We start from the raw sequence: 20,396 nt of genomic DNA on the forward strand, positions 1-20,396 counted from the left end.
AATGTAGGGTCATCCCTTTCAAAATGTCAATTCCAATAATGTATTCGGGAATGGGCACAATCAGGACAGTGTATTCTCTCTTTGGAAGTGCCCCTATTTTCATGGGAACCACTATCTGCACTGCCGGGGTTTCTTTTCCGCCCAATCCCGTAATGGTGAAGTACTGTCACCTGAATTTTCTTGGATTGCCATGAATCAAAGTGGTCTCCGCTCCGGTGTCAACGAGGGCTCGAACTTTTTGAACATTTCCACGTTTCCAATAAATTTCTACTTTGACATGAGGTCTGTTATCTTTGCGAGCCCATCCCTGCACCGGAGTTTGGCCTGTTTCCTAATCTATTTTCACTCTGCGCACATCAGAGTCTGCCCAAGTCAAATCTGGATACAGTTTGCGGTAATTCTCAGGGAACTCCTCCTCCCTGTCTCTGCTTCGCAACCTCTCTGAGCTTACCAGCTCCCTCTCCCACTCTCTTCCTCGAGTTTTCCCAGAACCTGTCAGTTCTCGGTCTCTCTCCCTGCTCCGGGTTCCCTCTGCGCTTCGGTGCTCTTCCTCCCAATTTCCGTCCTCTGGGGATCTCTCTCTACTGTGGGGTTCTCTCCCTCTCTCTCCCTTTTCACCCTCACGCTCCTCCCCTCCTGCCTTTCTCTGGTTCACCACTTTGTTATCCTTCTTGTTCCCTTTCCTGCTCCCCTCCTTTTTATCCAAACCGCGTTTGCGGTACATTTCCCACATGTCCTTGGTGCTTATCCCATCAATCTCATTCCTGGTCACCCCATCTCGCAGCAAGGCCTGAAACATGTCTCGCCTTGTCACCCTGTTGTTATCAGTATGATTCTCAGACCGTGAATTCCTCTCTGGCTTAGCCCATTCTCCTAAATCACTTAACTCACGCACCGCTTCTACCACCTGAGACAATGGGTTACCCGTCTGATTAATTAACAAAGTCATGATGACATGCTTATATGCAGGAGGAGCGGCCCTAATCAGCCGGTTTCGCACAGACACACTTAAAATTCCATTCATCAAATCATGGGCATTACACATAAAGATAGCTGTTTTCATCCCTTCTTCCTTCAATCTCTGTACTGCATCTCTCAAAGTATACCAAGGTTTATCATTAGGCGGCCAGTCTGACTCTGTCGGATACTTCTGAGCACACCCTTGCGCAGCTAGCTCTAACAAATTGGTCATGGGACCATTCCCTGGATAGGTTCTAAACTCATTTTGAATAACCGGGTCTGTACTTAACATACAAAGCCTCGGGGCGTCGCGTGATCCAATTGGACCCCCTGGCCCCCCATATCGTGCACCCGCACCAACCACGTAAGCAATGTTTCCCCAGACCTCTGTCGAAATCTGTCTATCACATCACTTAGTTCTTGCTGTGTATAATCCTCCAGGGCATCCAACATCACCCCTCCAGGATTAGCTGGGCTATGCTGTAACTTTCGCCAATATATGGGCTGCGCACGGACAACATTCCTGCGCTCTGTCTTCTCCTGTCTAACATCTTGGCAGTCATCGCTGAAAAATCAGATGTATCCCAGATGTTTCCATCCCAAAATTCAGGGTCAAAGGCTAATCCTGCCTGAGAGATAGCTAAATGCACCTTCTTTTTATTAACTTTCCCTCTTCGTTTCTTGTGTTTATATTTAGCTACGCTAACGGCCGTTCTCTCTGCAACCAGTTGGTACATTTCCAACTTATCACTTAATAATTTATTTTGACAAGCTAGCATGGTAGAGGAATTTCGGGCTTCTACTAACTCCTTCCCCAGCTGCTCGTGGTCTTTTTGTAACTGTAAACATTTTTCATACAACTTTCGGTACGCAGAAAGCAAGATCCAGCCTCGCCTCCCCAACGCACAAATCTCCCTTCCCTTGTCAATTGAAACATTCTGTAAACATATAAGAAGATCTTCAGGTTCTACATTCAACATACACGCATCCCAATTTTCACACAAACCAGCACAACGTGACCATTCCTGAGCTAAAAGTTTATACGGGGCAGTTTCCCACCCCGGTATTTCTATGTCTGGATTTGCTACATGAGAACCTGCTTTTGAGCTCGCTTTGATCTTATTAAGCATTTTCCCCTTTTTTTTTTTTCGAATCCTGCAAACGACTACACCAATTTGTGCTGCTTTACTCTTCAGAATATCAAAACTATGCACTTCAGGATATTTTAAGGCACAATGTAAAGCAATCACTCTCAAACACCTTCGTAAGTAGAATAATCAAGTTTATTTAAGGGGCAAGTTCTCAGCTAGCAAAACCAAACCACACTAATATATATATATATATACATCAGGAGAATAACATGAGAATAATGATAAAGATATAAGCACTCTGTGAATAATTGCAAGAGTAAGTGCATATAATACAAGCACACACAATATACCTCAATGCTCAATAGCATGAAAATAACTGCAAGAATAAGTGCATATTACGCGCGCACACACAATATACTTCAATGCTCAATAGCATGAAAATGACTGCAAGAATAAGTACATATTACGCGCGCACACACAATACACTTAATAAATTGAAAAGCTTCACCGAAAAGAGCGTCTGCATCCCTCCGCCGTACACAAAGCTGGGGAACCCAAATCAGCTAGCACAGGGAGCCTCTGTTCGGGACAATCAGTCCTCCTGGCGTTGCGTCCAACCCAGAAGAGAGTTCCTAAACCAGCCCATCCAGGCCCCCTACTTTTATAGTATTTACTAACGCCCAGGAGTCTTTTCTAGAAAAAGACCCCCTCCTTTACAAATTGTGCAATCGGCGGTACCTTGTTCACCCTTCGAGACGTCTCCTCAGAACGGGCCAAGTTCCCAGGAGAGGACTCCAAGGTGAAGCTTGCATTCCTCCTTGTGTACAGGCAGCTTGCATTCCTCCTTGTGTACAGGCGCATCCCCCTGTTGTTCTAACTGATAGCTCGTGGAATGTAAATAGCGCCCTTCTTACCAGGCAGATGGAGCGAAGTTGAGCAGAAAAACACCCCACCCTTCAGCTTGCCGAAGCTTGTGGAAAAACACAGAACAGTGCCTTACGCACCGAACCATACTCGACAAAATGGATTCGTGAACCAAAATGGAAGCGAAGGCCAATGAAAGCAGAGGCCAATGGTCCACACTCTGCACCACTGTTTACCTTGCACGTAGTGCTGCCACATGCACGTAGTGCATGTAGCAATACACACATGGGACAATTGTGCATGTTCAATACTCAACAGCTCACTGCTGCCAACTTATGGAGACGTGTTGTGCATTGTCAACTAGCCAAGTCAAAGGACCTCACTGTTGCATTTCATCTGCAATGACATATGTCTAAATGGATGGGATGTCCATGCCATGTAGTGCAACCATGTTACCACCACATCAGAATCTATTGCGTGTGTAGAAGTATCATGTACCCTCCAGTTAAAGCACACTAAAACATGTTGGACACTACACAACGCATGGTACATACATACTGACCAACAGTTTGGAAAAAAATCATAGATCCCAGATCAATGAGCCAAACACAAGTTGTCAAGTCAAACAACCCAATGCAGAAAAAACCTCACAGAAGCCCAGGATTTCACACAATACCGCAAACACATATGAGTCACAGACTACACAAGATATCAACTGCCATGCTACATGACATTTTAGTTGCATGCACTAAAAAAATACTCACTCCTATTATCTCTTGCAGCGGATCAGGGTTACAGGATCCAGCCATGGATCAGGACCTCATTCCCCAACCCAAGAACAGCAGCAGAGTGTGCCTATTATGAAGCACATCGGAAGACACGCACCATTGTGGAAAGGACCTTTAGCATCCTGAAGTCCAGATTCAGGTGCCTGGAATTCACAGGAAGCAGCCTCCTTTATGACCCACACATTGTGTGTAAAATTATACTTACCTGTGCTATCCTGCACAACATTTGGGTGAGGAGGAACATCCCTCTATATGAGCCAGAGCAAGAACTGCGTGAGGAGGAGTAGGAGGAGGAGGAGGAGGACGGTGGCAGGGAAAATGAGGAAGAACAGCAGAACAGCTGCAGGAATGTGCCACATACAGCAAATTGTAGAAAACCTTTTCACTCAATAGTCACTCTACACACCTTGTTAAGATATGTAAATGAACACCTTACTTGGTCACACAATCCTGCTTTGGTTTCTTCATTCTCCATCATATGTTCCTTAGGAATATGAGTATTACCTCAGGGAGCATGTTACAAAGGCAAATCTGACTACTTCTGATGCAACGTCACATGTGATGCATATGATTGTGCAGCAAACATCATACACATAAAAAAATACTCACCTCTTGAATTTCAAGGACAAAATCAATGGACCACAGCATATGACTCACATCCACGTTGCCAACATGGTCTACTGTAGCCAATGACACATACCTAAGACATCTCCAATCATAAGGTAAATAAGCACCTCATACATGAGGCAGTGTATGTGAAATATCAGTAGAAACAGGAATGTATGAACAGACCCCTGACATTAGTAAGTGTGACATTTGCAATCTCTGCAAGGAGCTTGTGTGACAAGGGGGGGAATCATTTGTGAAAATCGATAGCATGAGTGTCCCAGATATGACAAGCAATGTTCACAACACATTCCCTGTGTATTCTATCCCCGGAAATAAGTCCTACCACTCCCATGTGTTACGTCTCTGCCCTCCCATCTCTAGGGGGTGCTTTAAATGGACTATCTGTACCCTGGGAATCATCATTCACACTCACCCAGAGTCCCTTTCTGACTCCTGCTTGCTTCCCTTTTCCATAGCATGCTATAGAAGAACTACATTAGCTTGCATGGACTTCAGGTCCCATAATGCACTGCCTGGTAGTTGGTAAGACATGTAATATTCTGCCCATTGCTTCCTATGGGAAAAGTCCTGTTGTCCCTTTCTACTGGATTCTCTCCTCCAGGACTTGTGAGAGACTGAAGCTGCACACACCTGTGCAGCCCAGTCTTATGCCTCTGCCCTGGCCTTGCTGTGCCTGGAACTACTTATAAGCTGCTATTCCCTGAAGCTCCTTGTCATACATTGGAGTATGATTCCTTTGTGTTCCAGACCCCTTGTTGGATTGTGTTACAGTCCTGATTCAGCCTGAACCTACTCTCTGTTTACCCAGTCCTGTTCCTGCTTGTTCCAGTCAGAGTCTGCTCTCTGTTTCTCAGTCTTGTTCATGTTTTTTTCTGCCAGAGCCTGCTTTCTGTTTCCCATACCTGTTCCAGACTTTGCCTCAGCCTAAGCCTGTCCCTGTTCCTGGCTTTGCCTCCTAGTTGCTTCCTTGGCTTTTTGGGTTATCAAGTCTGGTAAGTGTCTTATCAGTTCTCAGCAGTGTAGAAGTGTTTTCCTTTGTACTTGGGTTGGCACCTGGTTTCCAGGAAGCAAATCCAGCCCCTTCCTTTGTCTGGTGTAGCAGGTAGCCTTTAGTGCCTAATATTGACCGTGTGCTATGGCTGTATTCCGGGAATTTCCACTGTGTCTCCAGCCGGACCCCCAAGGGCTAGTCTCGTGTATGCAAGTACAATCCTTGTTTGTGCCCAAAGGGTCCAGACACAGAATCACTTCTGCTGCGTCCTTTCTATGGGGCTTGCATGGTGACTATCTGTAAGATTAATCTGCACAGAGATACTGACATTCCTTGTTGCTGTGGAAAGTTCTGATCCCTACCCTGTGTGCAATCATAGTGATAACCCCAGCGTGTTTGTCCATTACTGGCCCGTTCCATATTTGTTCACACTAAGGTTGCTCTGCCCTACATTTCTGTTTTCTCTGGCCTTTCCCCTTGTATGGCTTTAGCTGCTCTTCTGCTTTGGTACACTACCTCCTTGCAAGATACTCTGTGAACTCAAGGGGTGGCCCTAACAGAGTCCTGACTAGACAAGGCCGAAACTGTGACACCATGGAGTCCAATCCTGACACAGCGTACACATGCCCACACACTTGAACTGGACACTTCTGTGGAATGCACATCAGAAAATATGTGAACACATGCAGCCAGGGCAGCAGGTCCACCACAGCAACACAAGTAGCATAGGTAATTGTAATGAGTCAAACTGACGTGTATCAAACATTTTATCAGTGGAATTAAGGCACAGTGTCTCAAACACAGTACGTACCAAACATGTACACATGTCAGACATTTGTGTAGAAGTCACCATGAAGTCATAACAAACAATTAATGACATATGAGGGGTAATATATCCTGCATAGCACTCATCAGCCATACTCAATCATCCCTGAGTTTTGTTTGTCGTGTGAAATGTAATGTCCCCTAAGTCAAACAACTACGCATCACAGGAATCAACACATATTACAAATACATATCATGACTGTTGTAGATCACTGATTGGCATCAGCGGTAGATCCCCATTTGAAACACATTCATACATTTGCATGACGTCCAATGTATTGCATGTCGTTCCTTCAGAAACAAACACATTGCTACAGATCATTCATGCCCAAAACACACAGTTGCATGCTCTACCACATGTGGCCAACCACTATACCACACACTGAAGGCCTAATCATCCTATCTTCATGTTGATACAGGGTGCATGCCTGTTAAATATTACAAAATCACACAGTCACAGATTGAGTCAAAAATGTTGATGCAAATGCGTTGAAAAATCAAGCAAGCGCAAACTAACCGTACATGGGCCCTTAGCGTGAATTCTACCTGTGCACCACACGCATGCGGATATCCATTGAAATTGAGTCTACAGGTAATGCGTGGTATTTTGCCGCACATGTAGGTTATGCATCGAAAATATTCACGCAAACATCGTATGCGTCAAAAAAATCCACGCATGACGGGAAACTGGCAGCAAAGGGAACAGGAAGTGATGTAATAGGAAATCATGTTTACAAGCATGGTAAAGTGGGTGTACTTTCACTTTCACTTTACAGTCTGTGCTATTTCTTGACTGTGTGGCTGTGTCTCGGTGTTGCTGGTGTCTCGCTTGTGTTTCTTCTATCTTGTGGTGTCTCTCTTGTGTCTTTTGTGAATTATATTTGTTTATTGTACCTGTTTATGTGATTTTGTGTAGTTTACTTTCTTTCAGATTGTATTTGTACTGTAGGGTGTCTGTCTGGTGGTTAGATTAGTTGGGTTAGTTGGGGCTCTTAGGTTTGAGCTGTAAGTTTCCTTTTAAAAAATTTTTTTGTTATTTTTTTTACACATTCGCAAATTTGTTGTTCAGGGACATGTCGGGAAGGGCGAGGCTGACCCGCATGTGGGAGGAGGAGCTTGGGGGCTTTTTGGCTGGTGTGCCACTTCCTTCACTTGATGCTGAAGTGGGGCAAGGTGCTCTACCACCTCAAAGGGGTCTACCATATGAGCAGAAATGAGCACTAGCTGAAGCATCACTGGGCTGACCTGGTGGCAGAGAGCAGGATATTCTAGACCACCTGGGTGTGGTGATCAGTGGCCCTGTTGTTGAGTATCACATTGACAAATGTGTACAGTAGAATGCTCCTGAGTGACAGCAGCAGATGTCTTTACATGCTACATGCAATGTTATGGGCCATGTTGAATGCAAACAGAATAAAGTGTTAGTGTCCCAGTACTGAGGTGGAGTCCACATCTCTATACATGTTAACAATGCAGGCCTGAGGTTTGTTGAGTCATGTATTACTATCACTTAGGGCCACATGTACAAAGCTATTTTTAATTGTCACAAATGGCCTAGCTTGCAGAATTTGTGTGTTGACGTCAAGAAAAAATGTTTATTCCAATGAAGATACCCAATTTTGCCATTCTGCAATCACATTGCTGAATCACAAAACAGGGTCTGCTAATATCATTTAGGAAGGGGCGTTCCCTTCCTATTTGCGATTCGCAGTCCGCTGATTGATTGTTTGGTGACCGCAAATGCCATAACAGAACAATTGCAGTTACCACCAGTTTCAAGTTGGTGCTAACCCATTCGCAAAAGGGAAGGGATCCCCATGGGATCCCTTTCCCTTTGTGAATGCATGCAAAAAAAATATTTCAGAGCAAGCAGTAGTCCCACTGACCACTGTCTGCTTTAAAAAATAAATAAAAATAAGTTATAATATTTATTTTTGACAAGCTTTCTGGTTACCCTTAATGAAACAAGGCTGCAGTTAAAAAAATAAAATACATCTTTATTTGAAAGCTGTGACAGACGTGGTGGTCTGCTGAGCCCAGCCGGCCAGCATCCCTGTAAGTGCCGCAATTCCAAAGGGGTTTGCAAAATGAGACCTACCTCATTAATATTCATGAGGTAGGTCATTTGCTACCCCATTTGTGATTTGAAAAGAGTGTCATTGACAGTGTTGTACATCAGATTATCCTACTTTCAAATTGCCAGTTTTCTAAGTCTTGCAATATGTGACTCACAAAACCTGATCTTCGTACATGTGGCAGTTACTCCGAACTGCCAGGCCAGGTCCTCCCTGGACCAGAAACAAGCATTCTGGGACCGGTTTCGGGGTATCACCCCTCTTCAGCCAGGCTAGCTTGAATCTGGTGGCATAGTGAGCACGTCCCACGATGCTTGTTTCTGTTCCAGGGAGGAGCTGGCCTGGCAGTTCGGGCTGGACTGTTCCCATGGGGAACAGGGTCAAGACTGATTTGCATATGGCTGGGTCCAAACTAGGGTGGCATGGTGAGCAAAAGAACAATGGATTAAACCCAGATCTGTGACTGGGGGAGAGTGTTTGGATTGTCAGCACTCCGTCCATCATCCTTTTGTGTTGCTAAAGTTACCCTAAGTGGGAAGGGTGTGCCCAGACGTGGGTCCCTTACTCACTGTGCCACTGGAATCAAGCTAGCCTGGCTGAAGAAGGGTGATACCCTGAAAACGGTCCCAGGATGCTTGTTTCCGGTCCAGGGAGGACCTGGCCTGGCAGTTCGGGCTGGACTGTTCCCATGGGGAGCAGGGTCAAGACTGATGTGCATATGGCTGGGTCCAAACTGGTGTGGCATGGTGAGCAAAAGAACGATGGATTAAACCCAGATCTGTGACTGGGGGAGAGTGTTTGCATTGTCAGCACTCCGTCCATCATCCTTTTGTGTTGCAGGAACAGGAAGGCAGCACTGCCGACTGGAGGTGGGAGTCCAGCACCTCAGGAGGCCCTGGACCACATGGCGGAGATGGTCGCAGCCGTCATCCCTGAGGAGATCGTCACAGGGATTCAAGGACAGGACAGCGCAGACTACCAGGAGACAATGCACATGCAGGGTAAGTCGCATGTGGAATTAAAATGCACTAATGTTAACTGTAACCGGGAGGGGGAATACCTACTACAAAATGCATGTAAATCATCATATATATGGAGTGACATGGATAAAGGGGCACGGCACGGGGGCATGGCCCGTTCAGAGAAAACCTGGGGCACACCATTACACAACAACAACAACCTTTCCATGGGGATATGCTGCCATGCCAACGATGTAGCAAAGGTAAAGCCACGCCAGGAGGGAAGGGCACAAAGTCAAACTGACATCCCGCCACACGTCAGCCACTATACTCCCTACATTAACTAGGGCCCAATTAACAACATCTAGCCATACCGACAACTGGAATTTATCATTGACAACTGTTGCCACTACCACCTCTGCTGTGTGTGCTGGTCAAGTAGCCAATGGCAGTAATGTCCCCATGGATCATACACACCCAAATCAGAGGGTTTAGGATGACAATGTTAACAATCCCCTGAAACAAGACAAATGTTCCAGTCCTGTCAAATGTGAATGCCCATAGTTGCCACAAACATCAGCCACTGTCATCAACAATAGGAGGTAGACAGCACTAAGGTCAGACCCATGCTGCATATGTCAGGGGCCATCCTGTGCCTGGGTCACAATGCAACATCCAAAATGTCATACTGCTCAGACAACCGCATTGAGGGGGAGGCCACATGTAACTGGTCACTGAAATACACCTGCACAGTCAGAGAAGGAAATAGGACACTGCTACGACTATCAGGGCAATCCAATGTACCACACATTCCCCAACATCAGCTGTACACATTACCAATGCTGACATCCATATCGTGCCATAACAATGCTATGCATAGTATACGCTACATTTCAACTACATATAGGTGGATGTGAAAGATCAGAGACTGGGGCAGGTCCAGATTGTTAATTGTGCTCCTAGTGCCATCAGAGCACCCACAGCCAGTGAAAGCTCTCACCATGAAAATGGAAAGTAGAGTGAGGGTTGAGTAGGACAAGAAGGTAGCAAATCACTATTTGGCCAAAACCAACACCTAGAGGACATGATGCTGACAAGTCCACTAACTGACCACAATACATATGACATGTAGGTGGGGCATAGGCCTGGGAGAATGCCCATCTGAAAGACTGGATCAATGAACAGGAACCAAGATCACAATATGAAAATCATCACAAGGCAGGCATGTCACATCACAAATGCCACAACAAAGAAACACTAATTGTACCGTATTTCATTGCAGAGGACAATGGATCTCCTGCGGATATGCCTGTCTAGGACTACCCTGATGACATGGATGATGAGCTGAGAAACATCAGCCACCAGACCCTCCAAGAGGTCCTTGGAACCCTCCAGACCCCACCTTCAGTCACAAGGAGGAGCACAGAACAAGCAGCCATCGCAGAGGATCCACCTACCACCCCAATTGTACAACCTGCCAGCTCCAATACAGCTGAGGACTCTGACGACACTGGCACCAGCTTTGAGAGAACTGTAGTGGGAGTACAGTGGGAGCTGGCCATGGAGGTGCGGGTGGGGATGCAAACTATGGCAGCCAGCCTAGAGGGGGTGCGTTCGTGCATTATGTCAACTGAAGGTCAGGCAGCAGCTATGCAAGGGCGAACAACTATCTTGCAGGAAGTCGAAAAAAGGCTGAATGAAATCAGCACAGCTGTAATACAGTTGACCCAACACCTACAACAGCAATCCTATCAAAACGTGCACGAATGCAACATTGAACCCCTCAGGGCCGACCTGGCTGCCCACCATTGTGATGTGGCTGCTATTCTTAAGAACCAGCAGATCCTCCTTGCAGCAGTACTGCCCTTAACACCCCCACAGGTAGCAGCTACCGGGATGTCTGACTCCACATCTACACACACTGAGATGTGTGTTGCCCCTTCACAACCACCACCACCACCAAGGGCAGAGGAGGCAACACACACATCAGAAGATGAAGACCAGGAACAGATCACCTTCACACGTAAAAGTACTCAGAACCACTAGTCCCTGCCACATGGTCACCTATTACCAAGGTCCTGCGCTTTGTAACATGCCAGTCTTGCAATAGCTGTACTCAGGCACTGTTCTTATACCCACTGTCTATCTTGTCAGCCTGCCCACTGATTGACACTCACTAACTCATTGACAAGTTCTGTCCCTCTGCACTGTCTGACACTTCACCCCAGCATGTCCAATTACATGTCCTTTTGCACTTGTGTGGGATCACAATGGAAGATGTCACTATAATGGACTTACAATCATGGACAATGTACATGTAGCACTACAGCACTTTTAAATAAATAGCACTTACACAACCACTTTGTCTCTGTGTAATGTGACACATCAACCGTGCAGTAGATCACTGAATTTTGCCTGTCAAATATCATAGATTGTCAATACAATAGTCCTGAAATAATGTGGGCTGATAACTATGCACAGTGGCCTGGATTCTACCATACTCTGCCCTTCCTGAGGGTAATATCTGAGGAAAAGAGAAACTATACACCATATTGCTGTGTTGGACAGATCAACGCTTCCTCAATGATATCTAACCCATAAAATAGTGCCTTCAAAATGTTGCTTCAATGCAAAACTAACATGTGTAACATTGCCCATAAATATAAGCTAACACTCACCAAACTGCATGAATGGAGGTGTATGAGTTTACATCCAAATAAGTAATCATGCTGAACAGTATAACAAATGAGCTATGTGAGTTATGTACACTATACTACAAGAGAGCTTACTACCACTCACCTTATAAGGGTTTCCTTGGACATGAGACTGCAGTCAGACATAACACAGTGTCCCCAATCCTAAATCTGGAAGCACTGTATGTGACATTGAAAACATACATTACGAAGAAAAAAAAACACTTTGGGATCCATAGTAACTGTGATTGGTGGTTGCAATGAATGGCCGAATCTTTGTAAGGTGGCTTTGGGGTAGCTGCCAATGTTACAGCTCAGTTTTGATTTGTTAGCAGCATAGAACAAAAAATGTAATACAAAAAAACATTGTACACTCATGCCAAAGCCCTGATCTACAAGCATGTCACACATACTGTAAAGGGTTACCTACATATTTATTAAACAGTAAAAACAGAAGTGAGAACTTGGGGAAAAGCCTTACCTACCCTAATCTACTCTAACTACTCATCACCCACAACTGTCCCTAACTAATCTAAGCTAAACTTACTTATCACATTTAACTAAATGTTCAAAACATCAACCTCCCACCCCCCTTATGAGACGGGACACATGGAGGACAACAGATACTAACCTAAACACATAGGGCCATATTTATACTTTTTGACGCACAACTGCGCCAACGCAGTTGTGCGTCAAAAATGTTAATGCCGGCTGACGCCATTCCAAAGCGCCATGCGGGCACCTTATTTATTGAATGACGTTAGCCGGCGCAGCTGACTGGTGTGCGTCAAAAAAAATTACTCACACCAGGCAGCGCCGGCATAGGGGAAAATGGAGCTTGGGCGTAAAAAAATGGGGCAAGTCAGGTCTGAGGCAAAATTTTGGCCTCAACCCGATTTGCGCCATTTTCTTTGATGCCCAACCCCCATTGAAATGACTCCTGTCTTAGCACAAACAGGAGTCATGCCCCCTTGCCCAATGGCCATGCCCAGGGGACTTCTGACCCCTGGGCATGGTCATTGGGCATAGTGGCATGTAGGGGGGCACAAATCAGGCCCCCCAATGCCACAAAAAAATAACGAAAAAAATACTTACCTGAACTTACCTTAAGTTCCCTGGGATGGGTCCCTCCATCCTTGGGCGTCCTCCTGGGGTGGGCAAGGGTGGCAGGGGGTGTCCCTGGGGGCATGGGAGGGCACCTCTGGGCTCCTTCTGAGCCCACAGGTCCCTTAACGCCTGCCCTGACCAGGCGTTAAAAAATGACGCAAAAGCGGCTGGATGTCATTTTTTAAGGCCCGCCCACTCCTGTGCGTCATTTTTGCACGGGAATTTAAATAAGGCGCACATGCCTTAGAGTCATTTTTTAGAAGGGAACGCCTACCTTGCATATCATTAACGCAAGGTAGGTGTCCACGCTAAAAAATGACGCAAACTCCAAGATCTTTGGCGCTAGACGGGTCTAACGCCAAAGTATAAATATGGAGTTAGCTTTGCGTCGGATTTGCGTAAAAAAAAACAACGCATATCCGGCGCAAGCAGAGTATAAATATGCCCCATACTATCCTATACTACACAAATATATATTTTTTTGTTTTTTTGTTTTTCATTTAAAAATGTTTTTTTTATTTTTTATTTTTGTAAACACACAAGAACCCCAACATTGACCCCCACCCACCCACACACTTAAAAATAAACAGTAGAAATATTCAGGACCCGCCACCCCCACCCACTAACACTAACTAAACTAACATCCTATACTAACCTAACACTAGGCCCCCTAAACCCACAAAGTATAAGAACCAGGAAAGAGGAGGGAGGGGAAGGAATCATGTCCCTCTATTTAGCTACAGGTTGGCCCTCCAAAGGGTCCTCTTGATTGAACGCACCTGCCAGTTGACCTGTCGCACCTCCTGCCACAGTCGACTCATCTTCCGAAGGACACTGTCCAATTTTCGCTGCATTTGTCCAAAAGCAGCAGGGTCAATGGCTGCAGCTGGGGTGGTCTGGGTGCCAGCCGATGAAGTATGGGGCCGTGTAGTGTCCATGGCTGTGGGCTTCCCTGCAGGTGGTGCTGTGCTTGGGCCTGGAGCAGTTGCTGAGGATGTTCCTGCAACAGTCCCAGCTGCTGGTGGTGCCACCTGGGTGGTAGTGGTGGTGGTGCTGGTAGTGGTTGTGGTGAGCAAAGATGGTCCGCCTTGTTGAAATGCCCTTCAGGCTCCGGAGGCTCATTCATGCCGATATCTGCAGGCCATTCTTCGGTACCCAGACTCGACTTGAAGTATGTGTTGGTACCTCATTGCCCGCCGTTGAAACTCCCTGACCTGGATGGGTGTCATATTTGCAGCTGTTAAGACAAATAGAAAATCTAACATTAGGTACTGCATTGTGTGAAATGGCACAAGAAGAAAATCTGACAATACAACTATTGTACTTGTAACAGCTCATATCATCATAAAGATCACTGATTGTCCCTGAGTAAGTACATGGCAAGCCAGCCTACAAATGTCCTATCACACATAGCACATCCAAACCCTACAAGATGGGTAACAACAGCCATGATTTAGGCATCTGTGTTCTGCCAGTTGTCAGCTAACAATCCTGCTGCACATCCTCCACCACTGCCAGGGCTACAAATGTAATTGCACAGGATGGAAATCTAGGGCCACATGATCTGCAAGTTGTAAATGGACTTGCCAGTATAGTACTTATGTGCGATACATGAGTGTGTATACTAGGTTCAGACAAGTGATTCACTGATTTACATGTCTGTGTACCAAACTTGTATCATCAGTCCTAGGTACACTATTCACAAACCTATGCCTGTGTTTGAGGTTGGGGGGTGGACTAACAACTAATAATTTCTAACAACAAGGATACCCAGGAAGCTTAGGAAATCTAGACATGTGTTTGGCTCAGCACACACACCACAGGTAAGGAGGATCTCCAAATAGGAGACAGCTGACCCTTGACCAATCCCAGCGCCACTCATGTTTGGAAATGCAGACCTTTGTCCAAATCATTTACTACCAGTAAGCCATGAGTTACAACAAACACAGAGATGCAAGAGCACCCCTGGTCATGAGTTGCATGCACACCTAGGCCATTGCACTCAAATGCCACATACTCATAGCACTTCATGTGGAGCTAAATGCTGCTAGGAAGTTTAACCTACAGTTTAATAAGTACATTAGTGAATTGGGGAGCAGACGTCTGTGGGTAAGCATTTGGCAGCCCCATTGTGGGAGAATTTGGGTCTGACTGGCTGACTAAATCACAAATTTGGACCAATGCGACTCTTTCTGATTCAAGTTTTATCCACATGACTCATCCCTAATCACATTGCGGTGCCTACAGCACTGACCTAGAATACCTAAATAAAACAATAGGATAAGGATTGGCCAACTCAAAGATGGTGATAAATTGATATTCCACTCATGGAACAAAACAAATGATTGGCCAGCGCATCACACCTTGCTATGTGTCCAACACACAGGAGTCCATCACACATCACCAGCAAACATAACACATAACACACACATCAACATCCTCGAATCGAGCCACCTCACCAACAGTGTAGGGTGCCGGTCCACCTGTAAGGCATGGAAGGGAGAAATGTGCTCAATGTCTGTGCACTGTACAACAATTCCAAAGGCAAATAATATGTGTAAGATTATATCAGCAAATTAACCCTCTCAGACATGATGATACTGCATCCTATATAGCACGGCTAACATGTACATACCATGGGTCTCCAGTGAGTGTTACACACATACCTGCACACATGCAGTGGCCCTAACTATCATGTGGTGGCAAACATGCTCCTTCATTAGTGAACAGACATAATAATGGAGTGTATTCGTCTCATCATGTGTATCCAAGAGAGACATCAAAAGCCACTTTCCGTGAGGACTGCATTACTAGTCAACCAGCCATTGTGACCATGACAAATTTATGACACACAGGTACGATGTACAGAGGGGCCGGGACAGTTGTTAGCCCTCATGTTGTTACAGTTTCTTCATTTGATGTGGCACAGCTATTATGAGTTGCACCAACCATAGAGATATGAACCCATGTGCATACCTTTGGCCAGCCATCCCTAATCGAAATGAGGCACAACTAACTCCAAATACCAGTCTAAGATGTTAGCTGAGCACAGATTGAACTTGTTCCCTATGTGTTCAAATCCAGATCAGACATGTATCCGAAATGAAGGAGGGACACAATAATCCCTAAGATTTTTGGAATTTCCATGATCGGTTTCCTTGCACACTCACCAGACACACGAGACATATGTTCGGGCGACATTGCTATCATCAATTGACGTGAAGCCTGGAATCATTTTCAGCCTCATGTAGTGTTTCAAAAGTCAGTCTAGCTGTTGCGTCAACAAATGATGGTAAATATCTGGAAATTTCTATACCTCACAGGCAACTGTGGCCTATATCTATACATAATTGGCTCCTGATTTGAGTTGTTGTTTGACACAAAGGCAGCACTAACTTACATAATGCAAATGTATTCAGTAAGTTTGTGGAGCTCTTGCTTCCCAACAGCTAGCAATTGTGATCCTTAACAAAGTAAATATATGACCCTGTATGTTTCAGTAGCATTCCACACACTCAACAACATTGCCCACAGATATTGTAAAAATCAGCTGATGTCACCACAGAGCATTTAAACATGCACATTTACATGATTTGTACTCACCAACAGGGCCACCAATCAATCAATCAATCAAATTTATACAGCGCGCTACTCACCTGTGAGGGTCTCAAGGCGCTAGGGGTCACTGCTGCTCGAAGAGCCAGGTCTTGAGCTGCCTCCGGAAGGCGAGGTGGTCCTGGGTGGTCCTGAGGTGGGCGGGGGGGGAGTTCCACATCTTAGCTGCCAGGTAGGAGAAGGATTTCCCACCTGCAGTGGTACGGCGGATGCGAGGGACGGTGGCGAGTGCGAGGCTGGTGGAGCGAAGTTGACGAGTGGGCATGTAGAAGGTGAGGCGACGGCTGAGGTATTCGGGGCCCTTGTTCTGGAGGGCTTTGTGTGTGTGGGTGAGGAGCCTGAAGGTGATCCTTTTGTTGACGGGGAGCCAGTGCAGGTGTCTCAGGTGGGTGGAGATGTGGCTGTGGCGGGGTACGTCGAGGATGAGGCGTGCAGAGGCGTTTTGTATTCGCTGAAGACGTTTCTGAAGTTTTGCAGTGGTTCCTGCGTGTAGGGTGTTTCCGTAGTTTAGGCGGCTCGTGACGAGGACGTGGGTCACAGTTTTTCTCGTGTCGGCGGGGATCCAGCGGAAGATCTTGCAGAGCATGCGGAGTGTGAGGAAGCAGGAAGACGAGACGGCGTTGACTTGTTTGGTCATGGTGAGAAGGGGGTCCAGGATGAATCCGAGGTTGCATACGTGGTCTGAGGGGGTCGGTGCGGTGCCCAGGGCCACCAGGAATCGTCCCAGGCGGACGGGGTGTTTCCGAGGATGAGGACTTCCGTTTTGTCTGAGTTCAGCTTCAGGCGGCTGAATTTCATCCATTCTGCGACGTCTTTCATTCCATCCTGCAGGTTGGTTTTGGCGGTGGCTGGGTCTTTGGTGAGGGAAAGTATCAGCTGGGTGTTGTCAGTGTAAGAGATGATGTTGATGTTGTGTTTGCGTGCGATGTCGGCGAGGGGACTCATATAGACATTGAAGAGAGTCGGGCTGAGCGAGGAGCCCTGTGGGACGCCGCAGATGATCCCGGTGGGATCCGAGCGGAACGGTGGGAGGTAGACTCTTTGGGAGCGGTCAGAGAGAAAAGAGGCGATCCAGTCCAGGGCCTGTCCTTGGATACCGGTGGAGTGGTGATCACAATCCCCAGGTGGTCCAGCAGATCTTGCTCCCTGGAAATAAGGTCAGCCCAGCGGTGCTTCAGCTGGTGGTTGTTTCTTGATGTCCTATAAATCTGTTGCAGATGATGCAACACCTTTGCCCACCTGAGCCTCTGTGCCTCAGTGTGATACCCCTGTATCACCCGCCCACCTGTCTCAATCATTAGGGGTAGGAAATGGCACACCAGCCATATAAATCCACCCAGCTCCTCCTCTCCCATCTTGCCAAGATGAGGCGTACCCAACATCTTAGCAGCAACAGAGAAATAGGGGATAAAGGGGAACAAAGGAGAATAGGGGGAAAGTACAATAGGAAAAACTTCAAATAAACAACTAACACAGCCCAACTATCCCCAAACTAACACTACCCACAACAGACTCCCAACAAAACAAAGATAATATTTTACAACACAAATGAGCACAAAAAACACTCAGACAGGATACTACAACAGGCTTTTATTCACAAAAAGAAAATAAGAAGACAACACAGGAGACAAAAGCACAATTTGAACATACAAAACTCTGAACACTGCCACACAGTCAGGAAATATCACAGACTGCAAAGTGAAAGTGAAAGTACACCCACTGTACATAATCTGTAAACAGGATATCCTATTACATCACTTCCTGACTAAAATGGAGGGTGTTTTTTTCGTCATGCGTCAAAATATTTTGACTCATACAGTCTGCGCATTATTTTTTTCGATGCACAGGAGTAGATTTGAGCTCCCATCCATATGTTTGGAAATAGTTTTACACTTAACCAATTTTCTGAGGTACAGTGTGGAACATACAACTCAGGGGCAATGGTTATTTCAGGACATTATGCGTCGTTTTTCGGCCATAAGCGTCATTTTTTGACGCGTATGCGGCAAAATTCCAGGCATTAATTGGGTCTGGGTCATTTTACCATTTTAATGTTCTATTACAATTGTGACAATACTGAGATAGGCTGATTGCACCCACTTTGGTCATGATGGTGTATGGGCACATGTAACACATCACACTACTGCGGACCATGATCCGCTACTTCATGTACATGATTTTCACTCTTGACTGACGCACTAGATGGCCAAATGTGTGGCCTACATATCTGTATTGCACAAATTGGGCATGTTTGGCGTCAGGAGAGGCTAGCAAGGTGACGCACATAAGTACAATACCTCAATGCCTATGGCTCAATGTGTGTGCATTGCCTACTAATATTGTTGTTGACCAACTGTGTGAGCATCAAGAGATGCATTATTGCAAATATGCTTGTATGAATGTGGAGTCAATGTGTCCAACCCTGAGATGGAAGTGAGTGTGGAAATGAGAGAGGACATGTGTTAGTCATACATGTAGCAACATCTGCTGTGTGCACTTTCTAGTTTTTGGGTAACGTAAACACCACAAATGACAAAGCATACACCTTATAGATAGCAGACGCTTGTTCCTGTCAATGGTCCAAAACTTGCCCATCACATGTCCTGGAAATTTGGATACTGCTTCCTAGGCACTTGTAGGTGAAACCACCATGAGTCAGGCATATATACGGACTAAGTGGGTACCGTGTTATTGACACGGAAAGCCAAAGGTGAACCACAATTGTAATATCACACCACAGTTGTGGTCAAATGACTGAGCCACAACTCTCCTGTGGCAGTGGTGGACCAGCAGACCAAGCAGCAAGTGGCCACATATTTCAAGTGATCAACTGCTCAGAGGTGTCTGGTTCATGTGTGTGGTCCAATGTTCATCCAGTATATTTTTAGGGGTCTATGTTGTCACAGATACGTCCAGGTCTAGTCATGAGTCAGTGGCGGCTATTTCTGTGTCTACTGAGTATCCTTCTGAGATCAATGGAAGTAAAGCTAATGAGGATATAAGAACCTACTTGGGGATGGTCATGTTATGAGACTGTCAACAGGGCAACCTTGGTGTGCTCAGTGAGATCATATCTCAGGAGTCTTGTACCCGCAGGTGTCATTACAACATTTGTACACAGGTTGGCCTTTAAAGTTCCCACTGCATCTGGGGTACATCATATCCTGTGTGTTGATTAATCTTGCAGCTAATCACCACGCACAGCCCATCAATATGTTGTGAGCAATGTGATTCAGCGTGTGAACTGTCAGGGTCCTAACATGTGTGGACATTTCATGCACATTATCCGACGTTGATGGTTCTGCTGGAGGCACCATACCCAATCCCTGCATACGGCCATGGTACACTGTCACACTTTGTCGCTCATGCATACATGAGACCCAGATAAGGGATAGGCCATGATTTGGGAATTTGGAGACAAGTTCCCAATTATGGTACGATAAATAAGCAGATTATGCTAAGTAACTTATTTGAGTATGCATTGAAGAACCGCCTGACAACATACCCCCGGAGGAATGTGAGGGTTGGGAAAGCATGTATGATACATAAGTAGCCACAAGGAACCTTTAGGGTAACACACAGACAGGTGCCAGTCAGGCTGACAGGATGTAGGGTAATTCAGGATCCAGCAGTTTCACAAAGTACATACTCAGTGGTCTGACTAAGACTGGTTGGAGGAAGAACAAGACAGCTGACATGGAAAACTATGTTTCTCCGGTGTTTTAGAAGGTGACACATAAACCCAAGGGCTGAGTTACACAGCTTATTTTTCTAGCAATGCATAACAGTGTAATCAAC

This window comes from Pleurodeles waltl, chromosome 5 (assembly GCF_031143425.1).
Source record: "Pleurodeles waltl isolate 20211129_DDA chromosome 5, aPleWal1.hap1.20221129, whole genome shotgun sequence".
Classification (NCBI taxonomy): domain Eukaryota; kingdom Metazoa; phylum Chordata; class Amphibia; order Caudata; family Salamandridae; genus Pleurodeles; species Pleurodeles waltl.